This window comes from Cebus imitator, unplaced genomic scaffold (genome assembly GCF_001604975.1).
Source record: "Cebus imitator isolate Cc_AM_T3 unplaced genomic scaffold, Cebus_imitator-1.0 Scaffold25, whole genome shotgun sequence".
In the NCBI taxonomy this organism is placed as follows: domain Eukaryota; kingdom Metazoa; phylum Chordata; class Mammalia; order Primates; family Cebidae; genus Cebus; species Cebus imitator.
The window spans coordinates 5879028-5887517 of record NW_016107340.1 but is presented as its reverse complement, the minus strand read 5'-3'; the positions used below and the strand labels follow the sequence as shown (position 1 = coordinate 5887517).

The window sequence follows — 8490 nt, the reverse complement described above, 5'->3', positions numbered from 1 at the left end:
AAAAAAAAAAAAAAAAAAAGAAAAGGTGGCTGTGAGTGGAAGAAAGGATATCAGAACCTGGAACCTGAGAATACGCTCAGCCCTGAGGACTGGAGGTCACATGAGCTGGGGAAGAGCTTTACCAAAGTGGGTGGGGTGTCAATGAAGGTCACCGAAGACAACTGGTGGGGACTTAGTGGGGAATAATGGAAAGCCCTCTAGACCAGTCTTCAGGAGTCCTGGGTTTTAATTTTACCCCTGCCACTTTCTTTCTGTGTGGCCTTGAAGTATACATCCACCCTCTCTGAGTTTTTGTCTTCTCTATGAGAACAGAGATATAAAGATACTGTAATGTTAAATAACATGCATGAGAATTCCTGCCACTTAGTTGGTCTCCATCAGTATTGACTGGATCTGGAGTCTGGCATGTTAGACATGAGGGCTGTGGAGCATAGGAGCCCAGAGATGGGAAGGAAAATGGCCCAACCAGTATGGGACAAGAGACAGGAGAAAGGGGGCTGGGGAAGGAGGGAATACACTTTGGCAGGCTTCCCAGTTTTGCTTAGAACTGACCTTACTTACCTTCAGGTGGAGGAAGGCAAAGAGGAGTTACCCTCAGAGAAGGATGATGTTTTGATCATCCTAGGTTGCAAAGACAGACAGCTTTGTGTCACTCGATTTATGAAGACCTAAGAATCCGGCCAACTTTGTTCTTAGATACCTGTGACCTTGAACTCATGCCCTTTTGGCTGTCCCAGGCACTCTTTCCATAAATTTTCCCTCTAACCAGCATATTCCATTCTTCTGTCTCCACTAGCAATTTCCTCTTTAGCCTCCAAACAACCTGCAGTGTCTCCTTCCTTAAGAGACCCTCCCCAGCCTGCCTCCCAGCCCTGAGAGCTCTATTGGTCTCTCTCCACTTCCTTAGTAATCACACTCTGACTTAAAACATAGCTGGACAGAATATAAGATTCTCTTTGGTAGAACAGGGAGCCTGGAGATGCTGCAAACTGATCCAAGCCAGGCCTGGCAGAAGCAGAATCAAACTGGCAGAAAACAGAATGGAAGGTCGTTGCAGAACAAAGGCAGGAGCATGAAAATAGAAGAAATAACCATCTTTTGCCCACTTCTAATTTAAGTCATCTCTCTGTATTGTATAAGTTTTGGAATGTCTTGGATCCTATGGGGGACAAAAAAGATGGTATGTATATAAATAAATACATCACTACTTGTATAATAGTAATAGTATAATATTAACTAACACATGTATAGCATTTACTAAATGTCACAATTTGCTCTATGGTTCTTACGTCTACTAACTTATTTAGAGCTCACAACAATCCTAGGAGGTAGGTATAGATATTATCCCCATTTTACAGATGAGGGGACTGAGGGTCACCAAAATTAAACAACTTGTTGAAGGTCACATATTTTGTAAGTGGTGGCCAAGCCCAGGCAGTCTGAGTCAATAGCACTTTACAGAGCATTTATACTTATACTTTTTCTCATGTCACTCTCTTAATGACCCTGGGAGGCCCACATGGCATGTATAATTATGCTCATTACCACTACAGATAAGGAAACTGAGTCCAGGAGGTGAAGTGATTGCCTGAATTCACAGTCAGGAAACAGCAGAGTCAAGAACCTAGGTTCTGTATTACAAATCCCTGCAACTGGGGAGATATGAGTAAGAGAAACTGGCATCTGAGGCTGCTATGGGCAAACAGCAGGGCACAAAGCCAGGCTGGCTATTAGGTGAGTCCCTAGGGCAGCTGAGCACACATTCAGCCAAGTCAACTTCAGTGTTTGGGGGTTTTCTGGCAGTACATAAACCATGCACTGCCAGTTTTATATGGTTAGTGTGGGATTTCTGGCGCGTCCCCATTCTTTCAGGCAGTCACAGATCCTCCAGTGAATGTGACAATCCCAACAGGGATCCTGGGTCTGGGTCCTAATAGTACCATTGCACGGAATCCCATGGCCTCAATGACGTTGCCTCCATTTTCATTCTTTGGAACCCTCTCACTTGAGACTGATCTCTCACCCCTTCTCAAAGCCCTCATGTCCCTCAATTTGGCTCTGTACCCTCCTGATTCTCCTACCTCATGTTTCCTTGCCTCCTTCCCCGGGTTCTCTACGCCCCGACTCCATCCCTCATCGTGGGCATTCCTCAAAGCCTCATTTCTTTCCACCCTGTATACTTTTCCCAGACCGTCTTCTCTCTCTCCATTATGCCCAACATTTAGTTATTTTTGAAGTACTCTTTAAATCAATTATTGTATGATAAAAAATATATTAAAGGCTGGAACTAAAATTCTTCTTAAGAATGAAACTGTTCTACTTTAGGAAGATACCTTATTGGGACATTTGGGTAGAAAAGATAAGACCCCCCCAAAAAAATCTGGAAAGACGAGTAAAATATAAAGCGGACTAAATTGATTTTCTTAAGAAAATGGAAGAAATTTGGAAAATAACGGAGGAGAAGTGTCCACCAAAGGAGAAGTAGAGATGAGTGGCATGAACTTAGGCTGAGTTGGCAGAAATAGCTGAGGGATTCCTTAAGAAGGATGCCCCTAGGTCAATGTTAGGTTATTTGCAGATCTGCAATGTAAAGCCCCACAATCTCTTCTGAATTCTAATCAATTCTAGTATTAGCCAAGGACTTTCATGAGCTTTTTTTGATCTCTTCTTTTTTTTTTCAAAATAAGCAAATTTCTGATTCAATATCTAGATAAAGGAGATACAAAATAGGGGCAGGGCCTGTGAGGTTTTAGTGAATCCACAAACTAATTGGGAGTGAGGCTCCTAAGTTCTTAGATATCTTGTGGAAGGTATTAGGCTTATCATGAGTGAGGGAATAGGGATTTTAAATCCATCTTATATAGGGGCTTAAGAAACATAGATACCTCACACTAATATAATTATAAAGTTACTGAAGTAGTTCATAACAAACATTTTGAATAATACTAAAAAGTAAAAAGAATGAATACAAATAAACTGTAGTCCGCCTCCCAAATAGAACTGGTTTTACATTTTAGTGAATAACTCTCCAATTTCTTTCCTGGTAAAATTTTTCATATAACTTAATAACCTTTTATATACTCCAATGTCAATCCCATATTCTAGACCCATATTTTAACATTTTTGTCTATTGAACATCAAGCTTGTCATGTCCTAAATTGAGTTCAACATCTTTATTCTGAAAGAGAACTCCCCCTACCTCCACCTCACTGCCTTTCCTCTTTCGGGTAATGACAAAACCATCCACGGACTCATTAAGGCTTAAAGTCTTCTTTAACTTCTTTCATTTCTCCCAACACACAGCCAACTAGTCACCAGGTTCATTGAGGTAAGCCTCTGTGGAGTCATTCAAATATGGTGTCCCTCTGATTCACTGTTTTCATATACCTACTACCGTTACTGGTCTGTTCATTCACACTCTCATCTCTTCATGACTGGACTCCTGGGTAAGCCTCCTAGAAGGCATCTTTGCCTTCTCTCTCTATTCTTTCCAGCCAGTCCAACACATCATTGTTTGATTGACAGTCCCCAAGGAGAGCTTTATCAAATCACTCCACTGTGAGAGAATTTCAAATCACTCCAGTGCCCACCAGTGTAAGCATCAACTCCTCACTCTGCCATTCAGGACCCTCCTAAATGCCATCATTTTCTCCTTCATGTTGGGTTACTTAATTTCTCCCCCAAACGTATTTTATACTGCTAACTTCTAACCGCTGTCTCATGTTGTTTCCTCTGTCTATACTTCCCCTCTCTTGATAATATACCCATCTGTCAGGGACTTAATTTTGTTCCTAGGCCTTCAACGTATGAGTTTTGAGAGGAACAAAATTAAGTCCGTTGGAATGTGACTGTATTTGGAAATAAGGCCAGGACTTTAAAGAGGTAATTAAGTTAAAATGAGAACATTACGGTAGACTTTAATCTAAGATGACTGGTGTCCTTTGAAGAAGAGAAGATTATGAGACCGACACACAGAGTAAGGAATGGCCATGTGCAAACACAACCAGAAGGCAGCTATTTGTGAGCCAAGGAGAGGGGCCTCAGGAGAAACCTGCCCATACCTTGATCTCAGTCTTCCATCATCCAGGACAGTAAGAAAATAAATTTCTCTTCCTTAGTCACCTCATCTGTATTACTTTGCTGTGGCAACCCAAACAAACTAATGTACCATCTTCAAGGCCAATCTCTGTTTCCACCTTCTTCATGTGACATTTCTGTTCTCCCTCCCTGGGACCTGTATGACACTCTGGTATTGCTTATTTGCCTATCTGCTCTCCGGGGTGAGGCATGAATCCTGCCTCATTATTCAGAACAGATCATGTTTTACTCAACTCTATAGTCATCATTGCACCTAACTCAGAGCCTTGTAAGCAGTAGGTGTTCAACAATCAGTTATTGGATTGTTTTAAAGGAAATTTTATTGCAGAATAATTCACTTAAATATTACTGTGAAAAAGTAGAAGATGGATCATTGTAAGCAGTAATAAACATGTCATTTTTTTTTTTTTTTTTTGGTACTCTCCAGGTACCAGGCATTTTCCTCTGATACTCAAGATCCAAGAAAATAAAGTTGTTAGGCAAACCAAAATAAATGTCTAATCTTTTAAAAGTTTAAATAGGTAAGTACTTCCCTTTTTACATTGTTACATGCTTTAAATCCACAACTAGTCAGCATGGCACAATGAAACAAGCATTGGTTTATGAGTCAGACTAATCTGGTTCCATGCTTGGCTCCACCATTTACAGGCTATGTAACCATTATCAGATTATTTCACCTCCCCAAGTCTGCTTCCTTGTCTGTAAAATGGAAATGTCCGTAACTACTTTATAGGATTGACATGAGGACTGAATTAGAAATAAGATTAGAAAAGCTCAATTGGAATCCCAGCTTTCGGCCATTTATTGGCTGAGTGACCTCTGACAGTTTATTTAATCCTCCTAAGCCTCCATTTCCTCAACTATAGAATGAGGATGATGGCAATAATAGTACCAAGCTAATAAGCCTGCTGTGAGAATCACTTGGGTATCTGAAGCGGTAAATGTTCAATATATATCAAGTGATACAATGTCAGCATTAAAGTGACTAATTACAGAGTCTACCACATAGATAATATACAATAAATCATATTTATTATTATTTGCACTAGAATGATTTACATTAAAAACATAACTATGATCATGAATAAAAAGTAGTTTTTTCCTTACACTCAGTCAATTATAAATGTTCTAAGGGAGAAGTTCAGTATTTGAAGCAATTTAATCTTTTCCTGAGTGAAAATAGTTTTGAGCTAGAGCACTGACAGAGCAATATGTAGTCTTATCACTTTCAGTCCATTCTATTGTTGCCTTTGGTGCTTGGGGTTACCCCTCATTGCACACAGCCAGAACTCTACTTTATAGAGTCATTTCATGCAATGGTAGGCAAGAAGATAAAGCTGTTAGTGAAGCTAGCTCAGCTCCATGACATGTGCCTTCTGACGGAGTCCAAAATGGGCTGCTTCCCTAACCCAAAACACATACATGTGGCTAGGTCCTTCCACGTGAAATAACAAGAGCAGTCAGCTACAAAAACACCAGTGGGGGTCCAAACCAGGGAATAATAAATAATACTTTTTAAATTGTTTTTAAGTTTATAAAATTTTATATCTCCCCTTCTGGAATGGGAAGGAAAGGTATAAATGGACTATAACTTTTTTCAAAAGTACTATTTATGTATATATAATGTATTAGCATAGAACTGTAAACCATCTTCTTAAATCTTCACTATTTTGAAAATTCAACTGTATCAAGCACATAATAAAAACTTAGTAAATATTCCTTGAATTTCAGTTCATCAATAAATTCATATCTATTTCAATGACTTGAGGAAAAATAAAATCTTATATAATATTATATTGGTGATACTCAAAGCATCACCAGAGTGGAGAAGCAGATGCTGTTTGTAATTACTTAAAAAATAATAAATTTTGAGAAATAAATTTATTAAGTAAAAAAAAAATTATTCTGTACCTACCATATGCCAAGTAGGTTCTCAAAAATAAAGATGAATTAGATTCTCTATCCTTTCAAGGTTGAATAGATAAATCCTCCCCCAATCCAATGGACTCTCAATGAAAAGAGAATTAATTCTAGAAGGGCTGTGTTTCCTTTCTGCCACTTTCTCTCATGAAACAGTGGACAAGGGTGAGAAGAAAGGTGAAGTCAGGCTTCTGGGCATCTCTGTCATGCTACATCTTCTCTTTTCCCAACTAGTAATAGAAAGAGTATCTTCTCAACTTCGTGGGGTTTTCTGGAACAAAACCTCAGAATCAAAGAATGCTGCAACCAGAGGTCATCATAGAGGTCTCCTTGTCTGACAGTTCTCAACCTCAGTTGGGGCATATTGACTCACCTGGGAAGATTTTTCAAAACAGCATTCTCCTGCCTCCCAAACTGGATATGTTCTAAATGAGTGTGAGGGGCAACATATTCCTGCAGTTTTATACCTGGTTGAAAACCACAGTTACAGTCTATACTTTTTCCTCTTACAGGCAAGAAAGTAGGTTCACAGGAGCATAGAAAGCTTGCCTAACATCACAGTGAAAACTTGAATCCAGTTCTTCTTACTTCAAATACCAAACTATCTTTAGCCCTGTGATTCCAAGATGAGCTCTAGGTAGTTTGGTGACCCTTCCTAAAATTGCATGTAAAATTTGAATATGTATGCATGTATACATCTAAATAGGAAGAAGATCCATGGCTTTTGACCAATTTTCAAAAAAGTTAAAACCATAGTTCACATTTGCACTAGCTATTTCCCAGGCAATTTTAAGAAACGTCTGGGTATAGTGAGCAGGACTGGCTGTGTGTGACTGAGGGTTAGAGCCCCATACAATGTGATTGGAGAGATGTGGCATGAGCCCCATTCTATAAGAACCCCCCAGTTTCCTCCCAAACTTTTGCCTGAAATTACATAGTGGGTTAATGGATTTCGTGCTATTCAAACGCAGATGTCCCTGGAGAAACAACATAAGTCACTGTTACACACAATAAAGTTGAAGTCATCATATTGACTCCAAAGAGCTGTGGAGGAGTTGCAAGCAGATTTGAAGGATGGGGAAGGGACAGAGGGACTACAGGGACCCTATGCATTGAGGGATGGGAATGCTCCACAGAGGAAGTGGCACAAAAATGGAGGCAGGTGGGCCTCAAAAACCCAAAGCACCATCTGGTTGCCACCATGATACAACAGCAGATGCCTAAGGGCCCAGAATTGTTGCTGGTCCCAGTCAAGCAGAAGCAGCATGAGTTGCTGTTAGGAGCGGTGGGGTCAGGCCCCAGGAGGTGTTCCTCCCGTCAAGACCTAATTATGCTGCTCTCTGGACGTGAAGGGGAAGTATACTGCTGCAAGTTCTACCCCAATGGATCCACCTTAGCATCCGCAGGATTTGACTGACTGATATTGTGGTGGAATGTCTATGGTGACTGTGATGTCTATGTCACACTGAAGGGACACAGTGGAGCAGTGATGGAACTGCATTACCACACAGATGGCAGTATGCTCTACTCAGCATCCGCAGGTAAAACTGTGGCAATGTCGGATAGTGAAATAGGCAAGTGGGTTAAAAGGCTAAAGGGACAGACTTCCTTTGTGAATTCCTGTTATCCAGCCAGGAGAGGCCCTCAGCTTCTCTGCACTAGCAGTGACAATGGCACAGTTAAGCTTTGAGACTTCCAGAGGTAAGCAGCCATGTGTTAGCTGTGACCTTCAATGACACAAGTGATCAGATTATTTTTGGTGGAATAGACAATGGTATCAAGGTCTGGGACCTATGCCAGAACAAACTAACCTACACCATGAGAGGCCATGCAGGTTCAGTGACTGGCCTGAGTTTAAGTTCTGAAGGCTTTCATCTCTTGTCCAATGCAATGGACAATACAGTTTGTGTCTGGGATGTCTGGCCATTTACCCCTAAAGAGAGGTGTGTAAAGATATTTCAAGGAAATGTGCACAACTTTGAAAATAACCTTCTGAGATTTGGTCACTTTATGGAAGCAAAATAGCAGCTGGCTCAGCCGACAGATTTGTGTATGTGTGGGATACCACAAGCAGGCGAATATTGTATAAAGTGCCTGGCCATGCTGGCTCCATCAGTGAAGTTGCTGTCCACCCTGACAAGCCCATCATTATCTCAGCATTGAGTGACAAGAGACTGTATATGGGAGAGATTCAGTGAAAATATGGAATGGAAGACTTCAAAGCTGCTTGTCTTTGAGACTTGTATATGTGACGTCAAATATCCGCTGCCCAGGCTAGCACCCTCCCTTCAGATGACCATTACTAGCAAGAAACAGAGGAGGTGGTGGCCATATTCCAAAACCCTCTTCTATCCCATTTCACCAGGATGACTAAGGCAAGCTTCCCATGGCCTCTAAAAACCACCTGCCAGATTATAGGTACTGTTTTATTTATTTTTTTCTTTTTCTTGTTTCCTTTTTTTTTTTTTTTTT

General features: G+C 40.6%; 1 protein-coding gene and 1 pseudogene across 2 annotated transcripts in view; one reads left to right on the top strand and one right to left on the bottom strand.

Moving 5' to 3' along the window:
- The window catches only part of KCNAB1 (potassium voltage-gated channel subfamily A member regulatory beta subunit 1), a 394665-nt gene that overhangs the window by 330607 nt on the left and 55568 nt on the right, over positions 1 to 8490 (bottom strand). The window lies entirely within an intron of this gene.
- On the top strand, positions 7220 to 8216 carry LOC108300226 (annotated as a pseudogene).